The 24,934-nt window shown below is 26.1% G+C and overlaps 1 protein-coding gene across 2 annotated transcripts in view; it reads left to right on the top strand.

Moving 5' to 3' along the window:
• LOC132943202 (5-hydroxytryptamine receptor 1-like) overlaps positions 1-24,934 on the top strand; it is a 234,726-nt gene that overhangs the window by 125,752 nt on the left and 84,040 nt on the right. Inside the window, exons 3-4 of one of the 2 annotated variants that reach the window (XM_061012077.1) lie at positions 5,710-5,820; positions 10,515-10,622. The gene's annotated coding sequence lies outside the window, so the exon portion shown is untranslated. The remainder of the gene's footprint in view (positions 1-5,709; positions 5,821-10,514; positions 10,623-24,934) is intronic. The other variant, XM_061012076.1, reaches the window with a different exon arrangement.

A 24,934-nucleotide genomic window follows, 5' to 3' on the forward strand; every position in this document is an offset into this window, starting at 1 on the left:
AGTGGGCATTGGCCTAAAAATGATATTTTAGAATCAACATAGTTGTTGGACTGTAATTTAGCCATCGTTAATCGGTTATCATCGTTGTACGATCATAATATTTATAAACATTGTAATAATTTACATTGGTTTGATAATATATTTTACATCTAATTACGGTTGCAATTCCATGATTCAAAATACAAATAGTTATTCAATTTTACAATGCTAGGTTAGGTGCGTTTCATTACGCTGAGTATGGGTACCCCGCCATAATTTAATTACAAAATATTAGCGATTTGCTTTCTGTAGACATTTTATTTAAATTATAAAAAGTTTTTAGCTTCGACTGATTTATTGTGTACCAGTTGCAATGTCATAAAATATTAAGGTTTTGCACGATTACATATTTTCTTCGAGGTTTTTCGCGTTTCAAAGGTAATGCATTTTTTATGACCGTCTTACCACGTGAACACACATGCCTGTCAAATGAACTGCGGATATTGCATTTTATACTATTCCACATTTCAACTTCTCTAATGTAAGATAAAATAATATAAAGCAAACTGTTAGATTAAAAAAAAAAAATTAAAACCCGTTTTAAATACGAACATAAACACATTTTTATTATGCTATAAATTGTTTTATATATTAAGATGCAATTGTTTTAGTTTATTATATTAATATTATCTGGTGATTTATTTGAATACCTAGTGAAATTTAAAAATAAAAAAAGAGAGATGCAATAGTACCCTTTTATTAAACCCCCATTTTTATCTCATATAATAGAGAACCATGTACGTTTTATCATTATTTTTTATAACTTGTACTTTTTTTTTTATTTTACATTTTTGCACAAGTATAATAAAATTAAACTGTCATTTCAGTCATGTATATTAATTTAAACTTATTAAATGTGTAAACACACACATCATTGCTTTTAAATCAACATAAAATATTATTTTTTTTTAAAAACATCTTTAATGTGTTCAAGAATCAACATATTGGTTATGCACCTACTATACCTGACCTATACTCAATACCTTTGAAATTGGTATACAATTATTACATAGAGGTATAGAGCTAATAAACAAGTAAAGAAATTATTTGGCTTAAGATTATACATTTTAAAGTGAAATTGTCAAATTGTATTTAATTTTAAAATGGAAATGTATATAATATACATTCCTTATACAGTCTATCTAATATCTACATCGAGGTAGATTTCAGAAGAATTAAGGTATTCAAAATATTTTTATTCCAACTACCTATGTATAATCCTGTAAGATATTTTGTTTTCATTAAAATCAGTTATTTTTCATGGGGCCATGGAAACAAATTTTTAAACTAAAGCTTAAGTTTTAATATTTGATATAGAATTTAAATTTTATTGGTACTCGACGAGAGCGTTAAGTTACCACATGGGACTTAGTAGTTGATATAGAAAGTAGATGTTCCTTTGTTCAATTGAGGATATTACACATAAGAAATCTTCACTTGATGTTAGAAACTGTAGTGTTTATTATTATTCTCAGACCTTTGATTTATTTAAGCTCTATTTAATTTATTATACATTTATGATGCAGATAACAAGTGTTTTGTATCATTATTTGAATATTACATTTATGAAAAGCAAATTGTTCAGAGTTTAATGTTCATAGGAATTTACAACTAAAACCAAAGCCATTTAATTAACATTTTAAAATATAAATTGTATTTTATGTTTTCTCACAAATATTTAAAAGAAAACATAAGAACGTTATAATTCATCATGAACTTAACTAGTAACAGCAAAAAGGTTTTATAATAAACTACGAATACTATTGTGATGTAGTCTGGTTTAGTTGACTAAATCAATTTTTTCAACATAAGTAATATTAGTAGGTAATACTAATAAATGAAAGTAATATAATAATATGGTGATATTGAAACAAAACTTTAATAAATAAATAAATAACGAATAATATAAGAAATATTGTTATAAATTATTCTAACATGTTTGACATTTTTATTACCGGGTGTATTTTTTGTATATTATGGTTATCAATTTATTGTTTTTACATAGTATTTTATTATTAACGGAATGATAATCAATCACATTTTTATTTTAAAATTAATTCATTTGCATATTTCTGTGTAATTTACAAATGCAAATTCATATACAGATAAATGTTATTGTATGAACTTTTTATTTGAATAGACTTTCAAAATGTTCTTAATATGATTAACATTTAACAATTCCAGTTGATTTTATTTTTAAAAAATGAACATAAATCGTCCACATTTTGATTATTATGAAATTTAATGGATATTTTTAAATGGAGATACTAATTTGTTCGCTACTGTGTTTAATACAATTTAGAAGAATTAAATGTAGTAATAATACTATGAGTTATGTAGATACGTTAAAAGTTCAACCAAACCAATAACTCAATAGGAATCTACAGATACCGCGTTATTTCATTAAATATAAAAGGCACTGTGCACTTCAAATATCATTTATTCAATAATATCAATCATTTATTCATATTATATGTCATAATGACAGTGTGAGTATCTACGTTATAGTATACCAAAATAACATTTTGTAACAATCGTATTATTACATTTACAAATTATTGAATTACTATTGAACCAGCTTGTATCTACTATTATAGCCGGTTCTACAAAGTTTAATTCATTTTATTTGACTGTCTTATTTATTAATATATATATTTTGTACAATTCATTTATTACGCTATGTTATTGAGAATAAAAATACTTTTTTCCATTATTACTGTTTTAGAATGTTGTTTTTTTCTGTGAAAGCTTGGCGTTTTTGGGTACTTAAAAATCTTCAAAAGGTGATTACGAAATTGTATTTAAGACGTTTCTCTTCTTGGATTGATTCAGTAGTTATAATATAATATTATAACGACATGTATAATTTTAGTTACTCAGGCATTAGTATGAAAAATGCATGTAAAAGAGTTTGAGTGAGCATTAAGGGGGCTTATTTTTTTAAAACGTACTAGGTACTACTCATTTATTATTTAAATAGCTTTAAATTTAAATACAACATATTATAAATATTTTTGATTCCACATAGGTAATAAGATAAATCAATGTAAAGAATTTAGGTACCTATAACTGAAAATCAATCATAGTCCAAGTATTGACGATAATCGTAATATAATTGTATAAATTCATTTCAACACAAATAAATCACAAACATAGTTTTTAAATATATTATTAAAAACTGTAATTTATTTTAAATTAATTTTGTTATATCTAATACAATTTAATGTACACTGATGTATTAATGATTTAAATTTAAACTTAGAAAACATGCAAATCTGATACTAATAGCTGAAGTTTAAAGTTGTGTTATGTTGGTATAAGGGACGTAGCCCAATTACAGTGGCTTAACAAGTAATTAAAAATGAAAATAATTTTGGCAGGTATAATCGATAATAATTAATGAAAATAATGATACATAGATATTTAGGGATTTACAAATAAAAATATCATCATCAAAAATCTAACTATTTAAATAAGGGCAGCTGTCAAGTTAAAGACCACTTATAAAAAAAAGTCAGCCTATAAAAGTTGTGATATTATAATATTAAGATAGGTATTATCTACATTGTAGCTAGTTCTACTCTTTCTCTATAATTCATGAGCAACAATGCTCTTTTATTTTTATTGCTTAACACTTAGCCAGTTTCTGAATTAGCATTTTATACATTTTCAACACCTGGTACAGATACCCAATAATACAACCTTTTATTTTTTTGTGATGAATTTCTTTTAATAAATTTGAAGACTATCACCCAACTGTATGAGGGCTCTAGATTATTATACCATACTCAATAATATATCAGATAACCTAGAAGTAAAGCACTTTAAGATAAGTGGTGAACTTGAAGTTTAATAATACATACGGGCTTCATATATCCTGATGTTTTTACTTTTTATAGCTGTACAAGTATATTATTAATGTGATTATGGAAGGTCAACTTTGAATCGAAGGTTATACCGAGATTCTTAATCATATTACACGTAATAAGACGTACACCATTAATGAAATAGGCAAATTGGAATGGTTTAATAGCCCTATAAAAATGCATTGAGGAACATAAAGACAAATTGAGGAATAATACATACGCGCATGACCAAATGACTACCGAGTTTAAATCTTTTTGGAGGAACAGGCTGTCATGGATTCAATTAAATTACAGAAATTATTTAATATCATTTGCAAAAATTAGCAGCTAACTGTGTTTTTTTATGCCGTTAACAAACAGATCAAAAAGAAGATGAGACAGGTGTCCACTCTTGGGAACAGACGGAATGTCAACAACTTTAGATTTTAAGCCACGAAATTTGACCAATTGTTTCCTATCCGTGAGATAAGATGAATACCAAGATATTAGTGCGGATCGCTCATTTTCAAAAGACCTTTATTAAAGCGACATGACTAATACGGTTGAAGGCCCTAAAATATAAACTAATAAAATTAAACTATTAAGTATCATTTTAACTGACGTAAAATCGAGATTCGTTTAACATATTATATTTTGTTAGTAAAATTTAAAAATATTTATATTAATCATAAAAAAATTTTGATTTTTCAGAAACTATAACAGCTAGTTTTATTTAGGTACTTTCTGTGTTTATTTTTTAATATTTGCTGTAAAGAGAGCACCTCAATCATTAAAAAATAATTAAACCGTAGAAATGTATGCAACAATATTGTTTGTTGGCGATATAGTCTATCATGGGCATTCAAACTCTCTGTATACCTATATAACTATATATATATAACTTTTATTAAAATATTACGCACTATGGGTAAGTTTGGCTTTACAAACGGGACCTTTTTTACATTTTGCCTGTAATTTTATCAATGAAATTACATCTTGGGTAAAATAGTAATATCTCTAAGTTGTCTATAAAATAGTTATGCATAGAATCTGTAGTATTTTTTCCAGACTGTTCGTATAGATAACCTACACTAATATCATGTTATAGTTGAATACGCATTGGAATAAGATATTACAGTTTTCCTCAAGATATATTATCATCGTAATGCGAATTGAATGTATAATACAATATTCTCTCGAAAGATATAGGTACTTCCTTAAATCAAACAATAAAATATGTATAATACATGTGAAGGTAATATTAAAAAGAAATTTTTACGGCTTTAAACGATATTCGAACATTGATGTTTTAAAATTTTGATTTAGGATCCCCAACTAAAACTATATATTCTAATATACATGTTGTTACTTATTAGTTATTACATACCTACCTAATAATTTTTTTCAGTTCCATCTTAAAAATAATATTAATTTACGTTAAATTATATACAATAGCATAGAATATATTATTATTAATTAATAAAATATAATATTATAAGGAATATAATTAAATAGACTTTTTATATGTTTATAATACAAATTTAGCAAGTTAGACAAAAATTTAAATGTATTATATTTTCAAAAAAAAAAGTGGATGGAGTAACAATTTATTTTCTTTGATTAGCTTAAAATACATATTATTGATGAAAAAAAGGATAGTTTTATAGTTAATAATATAGTTAATATAAAAATTATAAAAATTATAAAAATAGTTAAACATCTTAAAATTAATAAAAGCTTTAAGATAGGTAGCATTAATATTATGTATTGTATTTCTTTGCATGTTTAATGTTTTTATTTACTTACTTTCATTCTTATTTTTCAGAAAATTGCTGTCTACTCGTTTGGTGGCTACACAAAGATCATTGTTGAATAATTATCCAAGCGCAATTAGTATACAAAGCCGCTCATTATGTAGAAGTTTAACCCACGTTAGGTAAGTGTAAAAAAATTTGTTTTATGTAAGTACTTAAAATCTGATCGGATATGTTTGTAATATGTTTTTAAACGATCAGCGAATCCAGTTTACAAGTTTAAGTATGTGTTTAAAATATTAAATATCAAACAGTAATGCATTTTGAGAGTTGGGTGGGTCACTATAATGGAGCGTGTACTCAAAGCATCAATAATAACAACTGAATTGGAAAAAAAAAATAGTAAGATTAATAGGCTCCTACGCCCTACTCTATTCATAAACAAAAAAATAAAACTAAACTTTAAATTATATCCAATTATTAATTATTTTATTATAACACTGGTCATTATATAGAATTTGTTTATATTGTTGTATGGTTAGTGGTTATAATATTACATTATAATATGCGTGTTCATTATTATTTTTTTTTATCGAGCAAAAAATAATTATCTTACAATAAAATATTTTTATTAATGAGTTATAATTAACAGCACAATCAGTCGTACAAAAATATATTATACATATTACATACCTGTTGGGAAAAAAACACGAAGAATGGAATGTAATTTTCTTGAATTCAAATTGAGTATAAAGTATTTTTTGTTATTATAATATAAATAACACGTCACTAATTGTCAACGCATCGTTGTACGTACCTACTTAAAATCCATATGTATACAATATATGTGAGCGCTTTGTATTTTATACTTATGCAACAGCATTTTAATACCTTTATAGTTGTATTTAACTTAAAACACTTAACTTTATGTTAATTTCAAATGTATATTTATATATTATTTACATGTATATTTGTTTTACTGAAAGTTTGTGACAGTTATTATTCTATAATATTATTAATTATTAGTATAGTTAAATCACCAATAAAAATAAAAGTAAAGAAAAATGCACATTAGTACATTACTCGTCATTATTATAGTAAGAATTTAGAATGTAATACTATATACGTTTTAAAAATATGGAATTTTGGATTATGAATACACGTTTTATATTTCAATATTTCAATATTTCCATTGTTTCAATTCTCTTGAATCGACTGAATCCAAAACCTAAACGAATAATATGTGACTAGATAAAAAGTATTCGTATTGGTTTCTTCTTCTCCGCATCAAAGATGGTCGCATTCTTGAAAAGTTTTTAGTTTAGCGGGAAACAATCGAAATTGTGAAAAATTTTTAATATCATATTAATTAACTTTACTTACCTAATTATTATTTTAAACAGTCACGAAACCACAAAAAAAAATTTGGATTACGTTATATAATTTTAATTTATTAACTGTACCTAAATTGTGGATTAATGTAAGTTAAGATGTATAATATAGTATTATATCATAAATATATCTGCCCATTTTATAATTTTTTTTTTAACTCAGTGTCTAGTTGTACCAGTCTAATTAAATCAAAATTTTTTTTTTTTATGGAGCTTATATAATGCGTAAGTATCTTTGATGATAGTACTGAAGGCTATCATAGGCCATAGGGTGTCTCACAATGTGAGCCTAAGCATGAATAATTTCGTTATAGCCCACGAAAATTGAGCATTTTTTTTTATTTATTAGTAGAGTTTCCATTGGTTACAGAAATAGAATACAATTACTATGAATTTTTTTTTTTAAATCAAAGAATATAATATTGAATTTATTATTTGTTATTCAAATGTAGGTACATCAAAAGTCAATATCCGTATGTTTGTAGTTTATATACTCAAAAATAACTCGACCGATTTTAACGAAAATATTTAAGAGATCGTTTTTTGAGATATCAGAAACATTTAGAGAGCATTCTAGACTTTCAGAGGGCAGATTGCCCATCTTGGTTGAATTAGTTCACAAAGCGTACACCGATGCTGATTTACCCTTGAACTTATATAGGTACACTGATATAACTCCACATTTTATGTTTCTGTATAATACTATGTCGACTTAACTAAACTCGATATAAACGATAGTTAATTACGTATTTATTATAAACGAAATGTATACGGTGACCATTGGTCAGAGACTTGAGCTTTATCATAAATCTACGTAGATAATTTACGGAAATAACTGATAACCGAAAATTAGTAAAATTATGTTGAAGATAACGTTCAGATATAGAAGTTCTACGAGGACATAATTATTTGAAAATTATTAAAATTATAAGTTACATAAATTGTTAAGGTCGGACTTAGTTTTGGTGCACAATAATAATGTCACCAAATGATAACATACTATTCATAACACACGTATTTCAGTTTGTAATTATGCCATTTCAAGTGAATCACTATTAAAGTTGAACTTTCCAATATATTTTGTTTTATACTTTATCTAGATGAAATTGTTATTAATAAACATATATCATTTACTTATACATTTCAACTTGACAATGTATGAACTATATGAAGTGCCTGACTTACAATTGTATACATACTTAATAATATGTATGAGTAGGTATTGGTAATTTATTATAGTACCTATAGAATAATATTTTTTAATTTTATGGCAATGTTGACAATTATTTATTATTTAATGATTTTTTTTTTTTTAATAATGTTTATAATTTAGTGCATCTATAGATTTCAAATATTTTACTATGTTCAATGTTGATTATAATATTAGTGTAAAGTTGGTTAGAACTTATAATAATATTACGTTATTAGCCCAAATGATAAATTTTATAACATGATAATGTATAACAATTTGTTTAATACCTACTAATAATAAATACTATAAGTAGTTAATACTAAAATTTCTGTCATTGCACATTCTATTAGATTTTTTTCCATTTGGATTAAGCCATTTGATGTTCTAATGGGTTGAAAAGACAGGTGTCAAGAGTAACTAAAGCAATGTTTTAATAGGATTATCACTATAGGTCCGTTCTAACGGCACTCACTGGATCTTGACTGTCAGAATAGGTTACGTGATTTAAACTAATGCTGAAAAATGAATGTCTAAAGTTCAAATTAAATAATGTGGCTTTATTGGTTAAATCATTTTCAAGGAATGTATGTTTATTCCCTGCAAGCACAATAACGACCATCTTAACATCAATGTTGTTAATATTTCTAGCTTGTCTCGTTGCATATTATTTGTATTTTACAAATTTTAAAATGTCTTCTGTAATGTCTTTTTAAATAACTGTATTCATTTGTTATATTTGTTCAGCCAAGGATTTTTTCCAATCTATAATATTTATTCTGTTACTTGATAGTATTGAGAATATTTGGCACATTGATAATCCAAAATATAATTGATATTTTTGAAATTTATTTAAAATAAATATATTTTCATTTAATGTTATGTAGGTATAATTAAAATATAAATAGTATAATACTGTATATCATAATGTCGATCTACAATGTTTTAAATATAATATATAATAGTTACAACATTATATGCATAACTCATAGCTAAGGTTGAGGTTCATTACTTATTCTGAAGCAAACTCTATTCAATTTTAGTTTAATATACTCAACTTGTTTACTATGTTTTTGTGAATATAAATTTAAAATAAACCATATTCATATTTGTATTACATAAAAACTAAGCTGCTATTTCAAGCAGAAAACACTTAAGTTTATTCTTTACAATTGGAAAGAACTTAATCCTACTTTTGCAAATGTATAATTATTTTCCGAGTCATGACGGTATAAATTAAAAATAAACGTTCACTTTAAAACACATGAATTATTACAAAATGGTATTTAGATTAATATAAATCATTTTTGTACGTCTTAAAAATAACAAATACAATTTTACAATTCTATCCAAAAAAAAAATAAATTATATTTCACTGTTTAATAATAAAATATAATAACTTAAAGTTCCAAACCAGCAGATGTATTCCATCCTAATTGCATTAAGATTCTCTGGAAAAATATTTGTTTCGGCAATGATTACATTAGGTTTTGACAATTATTAACAACTGCGCAGCTATACGGTAGTTATTTTATTCTATTACTCTATTTTCTCTATATGAAGAGTGATTCATCTAATTTACCCCTATTATGCTTTAATATTAAGAATTTAGTTCAAAGTTCTATCAAAGTTTAAGTATACTTAGGGACCAAATTTTTCATGTGAACTATTAAGCAGATGTATTTTGATTGTCAAATATTGATGTATGTAAATTAAAGTTCAAACGAGTAGTTTTTTGAGTTACTTAACTCTATGTACGAAGTACAGGTCTTGAAGATAATATCGGATCTAATATCTAAGTATAATGGAAGTTATGATGATTTTAAAATTATAGTTATTTATAATATTATATTGGCATTTAGAAATTTGTGAACGTTTTCTTAGTATAATAATAGTAGGTACTAGATTAAATAATATATTATATATATTTAAATTTTTTGTAAAACCATTATCATAAACTCTTGTCATAAATTCATAAGTACATATACCTATATTCAATCTTATAATTATTATCTAAGTAAATAGAATAATTTATCACTTTAAAGTTGTTATGTAGGTACCAAAATTACCAAAACACCCTATAATAATATTCATTATTTGATCTATGCGTCGATCGTAGACGGTTATAAACCAATCGATTTATAAATTATTGTGGAAATATATAATGCAAAATATTTGAATATTGAATTTAATATATATAATATGCATAATTGAAAGATAAGTGTCTATTTTTTATATATATACATTATACATATATAATATATATATATTTATTTATGAGTCATTCGATGTCTAGGTCATCCAAGAGTGTTGCACCCCTTGGTTTATGATTACAAATTGGACCTGAGTGCGTATCCACGTCTGTTATTGGCATTGTATTTCCAAATATCAGTAGCTGTAATAGGTTAGTGAGATAACTTTGAAAATACCAAAAATAAATTTGCATGTATATTATTAATTTTAAAACAGTACCTAAAATGTAATTGAATAATTAAATATATATATATATATTCCAAGTGCATATTTGTATGCATATAACCGATTAACACGTAAGATAAAAACAATGAACATGAAAATGTATTCAATCAAAATTCACATAAAATCGTATTATTTACTCAATCAAATGTCTTACTATCGCAATATATTACGCATACCTTTAGAACGATTTGTATTTAGTTTTTATATACCTACCTAATGGTTTTTATAATACTTTTGGAGTTAATGGTCCAGGCAAAACGGTTATCGGATTTGTGACTTGGGTCAATAATACCACACAGATAGAATATCTGTTTACATCTAAAATGCAAATTGGATTTTATGTTTCCTATTTTCTTTTCGTTTACTTAGGTTTAGGTACCTAACTACTTATTTCATTGCCATAATTTATTGTTTTATATGATTTTATTTTCAAATAATTTATCTTTAATAACTAATGAACAAATGTTTTATGTCGTTATAAACACACATATTCTTCTTTCTTTCTTCGGTAAACTCGGCCACTAGGACCATCCCGACATACATCCTTGCCTCCAGTTTTCTCTATTCGATGCCTGTAATCTCCAATCTTCTCCTCCACCTAATGCTTTCACGTCATCCCTAACTCCGTCCTCCCATCTCCGACGTGGTCTTCCCAGCGGTCTTTTTCCATTAGGGTTCTCCTCCAGTACCATACGTATGAGTGGGTTTTGACTACGCCAGGCATGCTCAGCCCAAAGCAATCTTTTGTTCTTTATTGTTTCGAGTATACTGGGTTTATGAAAGAGTGTCTCTAGTTCATCATTTTTCCTTATTCTCCATTCCCCACTAAGCATGTCTTTTACTGGTCCAAAGATCTTCATCGGTATTTTTCTTTCCAGAACTAAGAGTTTTCTTTCATCACTTTTCCTTAATGGCCACGCCTCAGCTCCATAAGTAATAACAGGTCGTATTAATGTGAAGTATAATTGTAATTTTAACTCTCTTGAAAGTGATCTTGATCCCAGTAATTTCGCAAGACCATAATAAGGCATTTATTTCCTGGACTGAATTCTTGCTCCTATTTCTATTTCGATTTCATTTTTCTCTGAAAGTATGGATCCTAGGTACTTAAATTGTCTTGTTCTTTTGAAATTTCGGTTGTTGATGTTAAGAGTTGGATATAATCTTATAGTGTCTCGTCTTCCTACTACCATATATTCCGTTTTGTCCTCATTGATATGGAGTCCAACTTTCAGTGCTGCTTTCTCCAGCCGGTTTAATAAACCTTTTAGTCCGTCTTGTGAATCCTCCATGATCACCAGATCATCTGCATAAGCCAGAAGTCCTATGGACGATTCCTGGAATTTAACTCCTTCTTGCGGTGTAATATTCATCTCTCTTACAACTTTCTCTACTACTATATTAAATAAGATTGGTGACATAGCGTCTCCCTGTCTTAATCCCGATTTAACTAAAATTGGGTCTGAGTTTGTATTTCCAACCTTGACTTTGACAAATGTTTCCAAAATGCTTATCCCAATCAGTTTTATAAGCTTGTCCTGAAAATGGAATTCTCTCAAGATGTTTATTAAGCTTTCTCTATGGATGCTATCATAAGCCTTCTTAAAATCTATGAAAAGAACGAAAACACACATATTATATTCTTTAAAGTCTACTTAAATACAAAAACGATGGTTTAGATAAGAATTATATCTTAATATATTTCTTCAACATGTATACATCTATTAAAAACCGTTAATATAGGACTATTACTTAAGAACTATAAAGTATCCGATATGTATGAATACATTTGGTAATTTCATGACCAGGTTAAGTTAGGCATATTAATTATTAAATAATACAACAATTATCATTGATTAACTTACCATTACCAACTTATCATTGACTAATATGGCGCATATGCGTATATTATAGTAATGTAATGCCTGTTTGATGTATCAGAATAGTCAGGTATTGTCATGTCTAAGGCCTATGTCTAAATAAATTAATACACGTTAAAACGAATAAAATTTTTAAAATTACCAAATTTACAGTAGGTATATTATTACAGTCCCAATATAATTTGTTGTTTATTACACCAAAAAAAAAAAAGACGATACCGAAAATCTTATTCTATATCACATAAATACCACTATCACATAAATTTTGTTAAAATAATGTTTATTTTTGTTTCATAAGGTTATGTTTTATAAAAAAAAGTATAACAACGAAACAAATTAAAATAGGAAATCTACAATGTTTAGGCTCATCAATAATCTGTAGTCTTAAAAGTATAAAATATATTTATACATACAATATTACCATGTTTGCTCTAATACGTTTAATATATCTCGCTTTACGATCGAAAAAATCATTTATATACATATGTATATAATAAGCTATATATGTATTTATAAGCCCCATAAAACGTGGGATAATAATATAATATAATATACACCCATACTCGTAACTACAGAGTATACATATATACTGATTCACACCGCGTACATAAACGGCGGTATTAGCTGTTTACTTACTTGATAAAAATTAAATTTTTTTTCCTCTTAGTTTGTAATTCGTTATGTATTTTTATTATAATACCTAACAATAATATATTATCCAACGTTTTCAATCGTTCATATTATAGTTGTGTTAAAACGTTAAAAGCACCACCACAACACTTATTATATATCGTTTGGCTAAATTACAAACACATAATGGATTAAAATATCGAACAGCATTTAATTTTTGACGTAATCAAGAAATTATTGAGTTTTTCACCAATTTTCCAAATAATTATGGAGCACTGATTTTTAATTTTCGTATGGGTCTCAATTAAATCGGCTACTTGGCTAATAGTTTACATTCTATTCCCACATAGTTCCCAGTTCAGCCGTTCAGGTTATGTTTGTATTAGGTCATATAATCATTGCTGTTTTACAAAATACTAAGAAGTGTTTTTTAAAAACATATTTACTATGGTACTTTCAAGATATTAGTTATAACTTATAACATATTATAAAAAGCATAACTTCAACTTTACATAATATTATATAATACATTACTTGAAATAGTTTTTTTTTTGTATTGAACTGAAGCCCTGCGACTAGGGCCATTAGCTGTTGTAAGGATTATGAACTGTGGTTGGTAAGGTTGGTGCGGTAAGGTGTTGTTACGGTGGGTAAAAAACATGTGTATGTGTGGCAAGGTTTTTACTTTGTATTATTATTATTATTTTTTTTTTTTTGAGCTTAAGCCCGGAAACTATGGCCATTAGCTGTTTTTTTTGTGTTTGTAGCGGGAGGGAACGGTTGGAACGGTTGGTTGAAACACGTTCGTATATGAGGCAAGGATTTGTAGATTTGTAAAAATCCCTGGTGGTCACCCATCCGGGAGCTAACAACACCGACCGATACGAACACTCGGAGCATTTACGCAGTTGAGTGTACCACACTATATTATTTTTATTATTACAGTGAACACTAGTACACTACCTGTGTACGTTTTAAGTACCTAATACATTTATAATTTCTTATCGGGTTATTTATTTTATTAATATTCATCAAATTATAGATTATCCTCCCTCGTTGGTTTTATTTAAGCAGGTTTATACACAATAACACGTAAAAGTTATTTTTATAGAATCTATATTTTTTAATATTTGTGGCATTTTTATAGAAATTGTATCTATAGGTATTAAGTTTTGAAATTAAATATCTCACTAAGTACATTACCTAATTATTATATTTAAAACAATTATTTTTTTATTTTATGAACTATCAAAAATGGTAGTATTAAAAAAAAATTTATATAGACAAGTGCAGGGTTAAAGACCACAATAAAATAGTTTACACAAAATTTAATTGGATTAGTTTAAAAGAAAAAAATATGTGGTTTCTTTTTTATTGTTCAGATTTTTTAAAACGCGATAAGATATTAAGATAAATTGTATATAATTTATATATATTTAAAACATTTTAATGTACTAACCTAACCTAACCTAACCTACTATAGTATTATAACAGAACAACTATTTATAAAATGAAATGAATGTTTATTTTGTTAATAATTTATTACTAAAATATTGAACCATTAAACCATTTCACTCATGTATAGCTAAATCAAAATTTGTTTTGTGGTATATTTTTATGTAAAAATAATAAAACGTCCATCATATTATAAGTCTTTCTGAATGAATTTTCTAAATTTTAATATTAGTATAATATATTATAAATTAAACATATTTCTTATCTGGTACTCAAATATTCCTTCACATATTATCAATTTATCATAGTTTTATTTCATTGAAGATTTCTTGGTTATATTTGGTCATAATATGTAATTTATATTAAATGTAGTAAAATAATGATTAACTGTTATTACTTTTAGCATGGCATGGGAAATTGTTTAAAAATGAAAATAATGATAACTTTATTCCCATATTCTATGGTGAAAGTATAATATTCGAATAACTTTTGTTCGTTCTAGAAAATATTTTATCGATAGCCACTAACTAAATAAAGAGCATAATGAAAATAATGTATATATTATCCCTCCATTTGAATTCTCCGAAGCCATACTGGTATGTAGTATTATAGTCTTCGGTTGACGAAGAAAAATAGGAACCCTTCATACCTAGTCCATGTGCAATAGCTACAAGAAATCTTAAAGTTTGAAAAATTTAACACGGTGTTTTGTAGTCAAGTTTTTGGAAACTAGATTGATGATCGGCGTTATATACACATATATATTCTAAATAAAAGAAGAAACGTTTTAAAAGGGACTTGGGTAATAGAAATCCGTCGATCGTGTTTGATTGATCGATTTAAATTGTCTGATAAGATGTCCAAAAGTAAAAAAATAAAAATAATTTGTATTTAAATATTTAAATTTGAATTTAATTTTTAAACTTTAAATTATATTGTTAAAAAAATATACAAAATATATATTATAATTTGAAAAAAGTATAACTTCTGTGATACACAGACATTCCACTGATGTCGTTGTACAAACAGAAATTAATATCAAAACATTTACTTTAAGACTTCAGTCTTCAGTTATACATAGGTGCCTCCTAATAGGCATTTAATACGTTTTTAATTTACCTATGGTAATGTTATCTATTTATTTATTGAACAATTATTAACAATTAATACAATGAAAATATTATTACAATTAACTTAGGTCTTGTAAAATTATTTTTCTATATTCAAAGGGCCATTAATTATATAAAACCTAAAATTCGATAACTTGATATGTTTTCGAGGAATAGATTATAAATCATAATGGATTATAATATTTTTAAAAGCGAACGAAAATATCGTGGATGAATACAATGTCCTTGGGCTTTTATAAATTGTATTTCCGTATTGGAGAAAAGGTAACGGTGCGGACAGATGATTTTTTTGTTGTTGATTGTTGGGATCGTAATATTCTCATTCCTGCTATATAATAAACACCGTTATACCAGACGGTAGATAGGTACTACAATAGTCACCAATAAAGAAAAACCGTATTCATCGGATTGTTAATCATTCCACAGACATTGTGAATGCTAATACCTAATACAATTTATTAAAAGCGTGTGGTCAGTTTTTTTACGAAGTGAATAAAATACGCAACTTAGATAGTTAATTAAGCCTATTGTCTTTTAATTTGAAACCAACATGATGAATCATCACATTCAAACAAATTATGATAAAAGATTAAAAACGGAAAACTCAAACTCTTGAAATACCTCTCAAACTTCCTAAACATAAATCGTAATACGTGTTTCTAATATTAATTGAGTCTTAAATTAGGTCAGCACTTATCATGATAAATATGTTTTCATTTAAATTATCAGATCTTAAATTTATACATATCTTATATCTACTCAAGTTTTTTTGATATGTGTGCATTTTGTAAATGTTCTGCATTGTAGATCTTGATAATTATTTAATAATTATAATAATATAAACCCAAGGTCACGTAATATATTGCATTGAAAAAATAATATAATACCTAAGAAAAATAATTGTAACACTTCTTTTCATTTGTGTACTAATTACTTTCTGTTTTCTCAACAATGGCAATAATAATTGTGTGGTTAGTGAACATAATAATATTATGCACAATAAAAATGAATTATTTTGTGATATTCAATAACCCTTATCAGTGACAACCGAATTATTATCTGTATAATATTATTATCATTATAGTTACACGACGCGACATCGTGGTCAGACTTACACATCGTTTACACATACTTTTAATTTGTGCAGGTAGATCAGGTATGCATTGTTGCGGGAATCGATTTTGTTTATTCAGCGGCCATATTTGCGGAAGTTCTTTGTGAAAGTAAAGTATAACACCATAGCTCGTAAGATGAATAGGGGGGTACGGGGGAGGGCGGGCGGTAAACAGTGAATACAGTCTTGGGCCGTATTAACCAGGTATATAAGACGGTGGCGTTAGGGTTAAGCTGGTGGATGAGATAATTATGTCGAAGCGGATATTTATTCCGACACTGGATTGTTTGTTGAGAAATTAACACTACCTACGCCGAAGGCATCGCGAAAAAGGTTAAATATAAATACCTCCGCACCGTGCCGTGCGTGTTATTTGGTCATAAGCAAAAAACCAAACTGATAATACATATTCAACAAAATGTATAGACTATAGGTACGTCATTGTGGAATTAAAAAAAAAAGTAATAAAAGAAAAATCAACTATTTAACTTCCAATATCATTACCAAGTACGAAAAACAAAGGGTTTCCAACATAGTTCTCGATATATACGCTATATAATATATATTGTGTGTCATACAATAAAACGTATCAATATTCTTATGAGTTATATGAAAAGTAATTATTAATTGTTAAATATTTCATCGTGTGAAATGCGAATCATCCGACATTTTAAGTTAAGTTATTTTTCGTAACATATACATAATGCATCATCAGTATTAATTTTTATAATATAAACATCTTTATTATATTATAGACGAATAACTATACGATGATACGATTAAATATATGTATTAATCATAAGATTATTATGAAATACGGTAGGTAATGTTGATAAAGTGGTGAAAGTTTGATTATATTATGGGTTCGTATGGGTTATTTTTGTAAAAACAGCAGACAGTACATAAATATCTATTGAACAATATTAAAGATTTATATAAACAATTATTTTTTGTAAGCATTTGGAGTTCAAATATGACATATGCAGTTGAGAAATTTCGTAAAAATCACGAAAATTTGAAAATAATTTTGGTTGTTAAAATTTTTAAAATTTAAAATTTTTATAGTGAAGACTTGAAAATGTAATACAATATTCCTCATAAGTAGTTCATACTAAACAAAATAATCTAAAGAATATTTAAAAATATTATTTTTTGTTTAGCTACATATTATGGAGTTCAAATTTGGACGAAAATAAATAGTTAAACAAAAAAAACATAATATTAGTTATTTTGTTGTAATTCAAGTCTATTATAGTGGGAACTTAAGATTTTATGTTTATATTATTATATTATACTATATACAGGATACACAATAACAGATTTTTCAAAATATTTAGATTGATTTTAATATGTTGTTATTTATTTATACCGTATTACTGTATACTATTATAATAGTAAATTGAATTAGGTACTTACCTAATACAAATATATCATAAAATATACTTGGTATTATAGGCTGACGGACTGCTTAGCTCAGAATCTGTTTCGTATGTAATGATTTATCACACATTGATTACTGTGACGTATTTAATTACTAGGTAAATTCGACACCTACTGAACAGTCATGTGTAGTTACCCCCATTCATCCTGAGTATTGACTTCATATTTTAATATATCCGTACATTATAATAATATAATATTAAATCTTTAAAAAGGTACAATTAAAACTACGTATGTTAACAATGTTAAAAAATGAAATATTACTTGATTAATTAGCATAATTTTACGTGCCTAATTCATTTTTTTTAAGTTAATATAAGAAATTGTTAACTTTATTATTTACTTTAAAATTTTCAAAATTTTTGTACTTAACTAGATATTTAATTTAAGAACAATGATATTTGGTGTAGTAAATAACACTATGCCATATAACTTATGAATGCTTGTAGGTATTTATTTAAAACTTAAATAGATAGATTTAAATTTTCCAAATGTCATCTACTTGACAACTATTCTTAATTTTCGTAAATTGGTACTTGTAAAATTAAATATCTTTAAATTTTTCAGATTGTATTTATTTAATATTTGAATAAAATATAATTGAATTGATTTAACAACAATATTTAAATATGATCTGTTATTTTTTTTATGAAGTAGTTAATAATATTTACAATACAATTATTGTTATCCATTGGTGTTGTGTAATATTTATGTTCTATTAAGTATATTTCCGTTTAAAGTATATTTTAATGTTCAGTCAATCAGTACATTTATTATGGATTTGACGTCTAAAATTTCTGTAATGGTTTCGGTTAAAATTAAGACACATTCGTTGAAAATAATTAATTTAGGAGAGAATTATTTAAATAGAATGTTTTTAGTTTAACATTTACTTTGTTATAGGTCACAACTTAAAGATTCATTACAAATATAATTCATTAGGGATTTAGAGACAGCTTTATCCATTTATTCTAAGTCTTATAATGTTTGGAAATGGCGTATTTTATGTAATTACATTTTGACTGTTGAGTGTATTTGATGACGGTTAAGACAGAGAATTTCATGAAACTATTACACAACATAATATTATGTATTATTATTCTACTAAAATCACTAACAATCGTACTGAAGACATTTTGTATGTCTTAGTTATAATATAGATAACTTACTATGAAATATATTCAACTTAAGTATTGAATAATTTACAATATCTGAAAACCCGGTTAAGTTTATTATAAAAAATAGCATTTATAATAATTTCAAACAGTTGGAATTCATCAGAGTTCATATAAACACACAATATATTCTAGAATTTATACTTTTTAGAATCTGATTGTATCATGATCTCTATAGTCTGTATGGCTGTTCTTATGAATAAATTAACAAAACTATATTGTACTATTTCCAAAAACGAAAATATTTAATATAATATGACATTATAATATATTTTTTTCATTCTAATAAGTTATATTTTACAAAACGCTCAACTAATAAGCAGAATATAGAGCATATAAAATATATTATACGTAGCCAGTTTCAACTACACTGCATTTTCGTATTATTATTATGTTCTTCAACAGAGTAATGTACCTATTTTGCCTATAAAATATGCTGTGTAACACATTATGTTAATAAACATGCCTTACAAAAGAAATACAACATGTTGTTACGATTATATACAAAAATATTAGTGCATAATATGTATCATACGTTTTAAAGAAATAATGAAAAGTTTACTATAGTGCTTAATCGGCAGTTGTAAAATTTTAAGCATAGCTAATTAAATTATCTGTCAATTTTCTAAGATAAGTAATTAATGAAAATCAAAATAATATATTGGAAATAAGACAGTTTCCTAGTAATATCGTCTAATGATTTGTATTTATCTATACATTTATTAATTTGGGATAAATTCTAGTTTTTGTTCCACAATAATAATATTATACCCAAAATCTACAGAGTGATTAGTTTAATGTTAGATATTCATCATTTAAAAAACTACAACAATTTTTTTTAAATAAATACATTTCTTACAGTATTCGAATGTATGCTGCATACAATTTTAATTTATTAATCTGAAGAACACATTTTTTTTTTGAGAATATTTGTATAGAAAATAATTTTAATGATTGAATGAGCAATATTCCAATATTTTCTGGGGTACATAATTGTTTTTTTTTTTATTATTTTCGTAAAATATTCCCAAACGATCAATGTTGATGATAAAATTAAGGAAATGTGTTAAAAGTAATAATTTTAGGCCATTACTTATTATATTGTTCAATCAATAAAAATAATAATATATTAAAATTAAAAATTAATTCAGCACAGGAAGTTATACTGGAAAAAATTAATTCAGCTCTCAAAAGGTAAAGTAATTTATATGATCACACCTCATTGTAACTTAAGTGTCTTGGATTATTTTCCAGGATGGAAAAGGTCGATCCATTTTGTATACGAGGGTAGGAATGGTGAAGTAGTTTAATTTTAGAATCTAGTATAAAAGAAATAAGCTTCAACATATATTGGTATTATTCTTAAATCTTGATGGCGTGTATGACTAGACATATTATATTTTGGAGAAGGTATTTTCTTCTTTTAACAATTGGACTATTTTACAGTAGGATTCATGTTTTTTGTTTGTATTTTTAGGTACTGAAAGATTCATTTACTTTAAATTATCAATACCAATCAGTTCAATCAGCACATTATCTCAGTCTCGAAAACTGAGCACTTATTATTTTACATAAATATTAGATAGAGGTTTATCTGAATGTAAACATTTATTTGCTGACATTAAATCAGGCTCTTCTGGATTTTCTTCGTTTGATTCATTTTTATAAAGGAGATTTGATCATTATCTGTGTTTTCTACCAATATAGACGTATTTTATGTTAATATTGGAAAAAATATAAAAAAATATTGGAATTTTTCATAATATTTACTTAAAGCAACTTGGCTTTTTTTTTTAATTTAACTTCTTAACCCTTCAAAGTTCGACCTGTTTATGCTAATATGTTGATAATATTGAAGTGGAAAAATTAATTTCAAAATGTAATCGCTTTCAAGAAAAGGTCATGACGAATTCAATTTGTTTTCAGAAATTGTATTGGATAAATAGGTTAGTTAATACGCGACAGGAAAGAGATTGATACTTTGGCCAAAAATAACAAAATAATTAATATTCGTGTAGTGCGTTATTGATATGTGCGGGAGCACTCTAATATTTATTTTACTCACAGTCACTCACACTAATGATCACTTACTACGCACACATTTACATGACCAACACGCACATAGAAAAATGCGTATAACTCCTTAAAAACGGTCGATACTGAATACCTTTAAGCAATTCGTACCAGTTAGAAAATTATTATAAATAATATGTTTTTCTTGTTGTTTTGAATAAGTGTAAAGGGTGGGGCCGGAGTTTGAATTTGTAAGATTTTATTTTTCGGAGTCACATTTCATTCATCAGCTGTCTTAAATTTGAGTAAGCGATCAGGTTGATTATTTGTACTTATGTTTAGTATATTTAGAGATGTTCATTTCACTATCGATCATGACGACAGTATGTAATTAGGATAGTTGACCGTAAAATCGGCATTCCGCTAAGATGTTTGGAGATACTTACTGATTCCGATACCTGTTTGTGTAAATGCTATGTAGCACAGCGTGTTGTGCGTTGATTAGATTACGTAGTTAAAATATACAAAAGTTGAGCGTAATATACATTATAATAAATTAATAAGGTTCAGATACTATTAGTCTAGACATGGCCAGATGCTTCTGCAATGTAGGGTAATGGTGGCCATACTGTTCCACGGCCCTCAGCGTATGCAACAGGGACAACTGTAAGTTAGGTTAGGTAAGATAAGTTAACTTACCTTTAAGCTTTTTAAGTTGACAATACAGGGTCTTGTTATAGAAGAATTTATGCACAAAAATGCTTGAATAAAATATTGATGGTACTATTTTACTATGGAAATGAAATCACAAGAGAAAACAGCGTATACTAACAAAGCACAGAAATGCACGTGTGTTTAGACGATTACTATTATTACGTTCGTGGTCACCATATAGCTCATCTAACAGACATGATAATATATACCATATATTATATTAAAAATAATAGTTAAGCGTACAACCAAAATCAAATTGTATGAGCATTTAAAGATAGAATTTTGGTGAATTTATATAAATAATTAGTACCTATATTACAGTTCAGAACGGATTAAAATATTTTGAAAATTTTATCATGTATAGAAAATGCAAGTATAAACAACCAGTGAACATTTCATGTATCTACGGTCATTTGTTTTAAAGTTACATCAAAAAGTCGATTTCGTGAAAAAACGATTTTGCGTAAAAATTCCTGTTTTTCCTTAATTTATCTTTTGTTTTACACGGTGCTTTTGAAAATTACTGGGAATTTTAAATTTTGACTTTCTCAATGCACCAACAATATTCACTTTTCCATCGAACAAGATACTGTTGAAGAAAATCGAAGCAGTTTTACTGCCTTAATTCGTGATGACAGACACAAAAAAAAAACACACACATTATTGTAAAATCAATACATTCATTGCTCCGCTCAGAATCAAAATTACGATAACTTTAGGTACTCAAGAGTTTTGTTTTCTATCGACTTCAAAGAAAAAACTTACAAAAACATTTGTAGTTTTTAAAATTACTAGTGTTTTACGTCATAAAAATCAACTTGTATACTAGTTATCAAAGATTTTACCTATTTGAAAAATCTGAAATAGTTACACATCATTTGAGTCATAAATATATTGTTTTTAAATGTGTTTAAACTTGACATGATATTATATGAACGTAGGCATGCGACAAACTTTGTTTACTATACGACATACGCCATGATACTATAAAGATAAAAGTAGGTATTAAGTTTTTTTAATTTTATGCATAACTTGATTAAATGAATAATATAAAAATATGTGTATGTTATGATAATTCCATTTGATGTACAAAACTATTTCAGTAGAATTGCTTGTAGATAGTATCATTTTTCATCAGTAAAGTTTGGCATTCCATAATTTTGAATTTACTAATTCAATGAAATTATAATGTTACTTCCTGCGTTACAACATAATTTACAAATTCATAATATAATATTCAACTTTTGTTCTCGTTATAAGTTAAAAAAATTAAGTTATAAAAATATATCTTTGAACAGTTGAGCATTGTTTTGAATAATTATTATTCTCTTACTAACGAAAATGTATTGACCTTATTTATGAATAATGTATGGTAAACGATTTGTCCAAAGTTTACAATTTCACAATATTTATTACAAACATTTTAATGTGATTACATAGCAGACTGAATCCGTCTTATATATTAATAATTGTCTGACAGAATAAATTTCCATAGTTTTAACTTTTAAGATTCCACATAAGCTTATTCAGAATATTATGCATAGTAAAAATTATCAAACGTAAATTTTGTTTGCATAAAAAAATGATTTAAGACAATATTGTCATGGCCACAGTAAAATACTATTATTCCGTTTAAGTGTTCTACAATATTATTAATTAAAATAATAAATAATATTATGAAAATAAAATTACAGAATATTATTTTTTTTGTTTAGGATAACCCAAAAATAGTTTAATTTTATTCGTGTTAATTTCTACAGTTATTTTTCAGTAGGTACATACTCTGAAAATTTCAAATTATCATAATATTATTTCAAAAGTTTAATTATAAATAATATTAAGAAAATATTTAAAAAAAGTTGAACGATTATTTTTCATTAAGTGAGGTCATATTATATTACCTCTTGACTATAGTATATACAGTTATTATGTTTATTATTCTGAAGAGTTCTAAATTGTAGACAAAATCGACGGAAACGTATCGTGTTACATGATATTTTATTTGCTTCGCAGAAAAACAATGAACCATAGAAATGTGTTTATATTTCTTATTGTTCATATTTTCACTCGGTAAAAAAACTTAAACATTTAATACAAAGTTCCTCATAAGTCTATTACAGTGACGCCCACTCGACCCCTACCGTACATCAGTATCATTTGCCCACTTCCTCACCGTTTTTGAACTGACATCGTTCGGGTATTTCTTGATGTTGTTATTCGGAGTATATATAAAGCTTTTAATTATTTTTGTTTATCTAGTGGTTTTTAATTTTTAATTCAATTTGCAACTGATGTTTTACAATTTTATTTTATAACATTAAAATATATACCTATTTTTAATCATAATATGTATTAACCTATGTGGCTATGTCGTTTTGTGTATTATTAATTTTCACGAGCTCTAACATTTTCTATTGATTATTTACTCAGGTTATTTTCGAATTGTTTTGAGATAACATTAATTTTATTTTGTCAATACATTGTTCGGAGAGTTGACTAAAAACCAACAAACAACGAAACAATAATACGTAAGGATACTATTTTTAAAATACACACACCAAAGTGAACCTATTTTTAAGATATCTTAATACCACTCTAAAGTCTGAACTGATACATGTTATTAGAGCGTTTTATGGATTTGTATTGTCAACGAAAGTTGTCGTCACTAATTCACTATTGGATTGCTC

This window comes from Metopolophium dirhodum, chromosome 4 (assembly GCF_019925205.1).
Source record: "Metopolophium dirhodum isolate CAU chromosome 4, ASM1992520v1, whole genome shotgun sequence".
NCBI lineage: Eukaryota > Metazoa > Arthropoda > Insecta > Hemiptera > Aphididae > Metopolophium > Metopolophium dirhodum.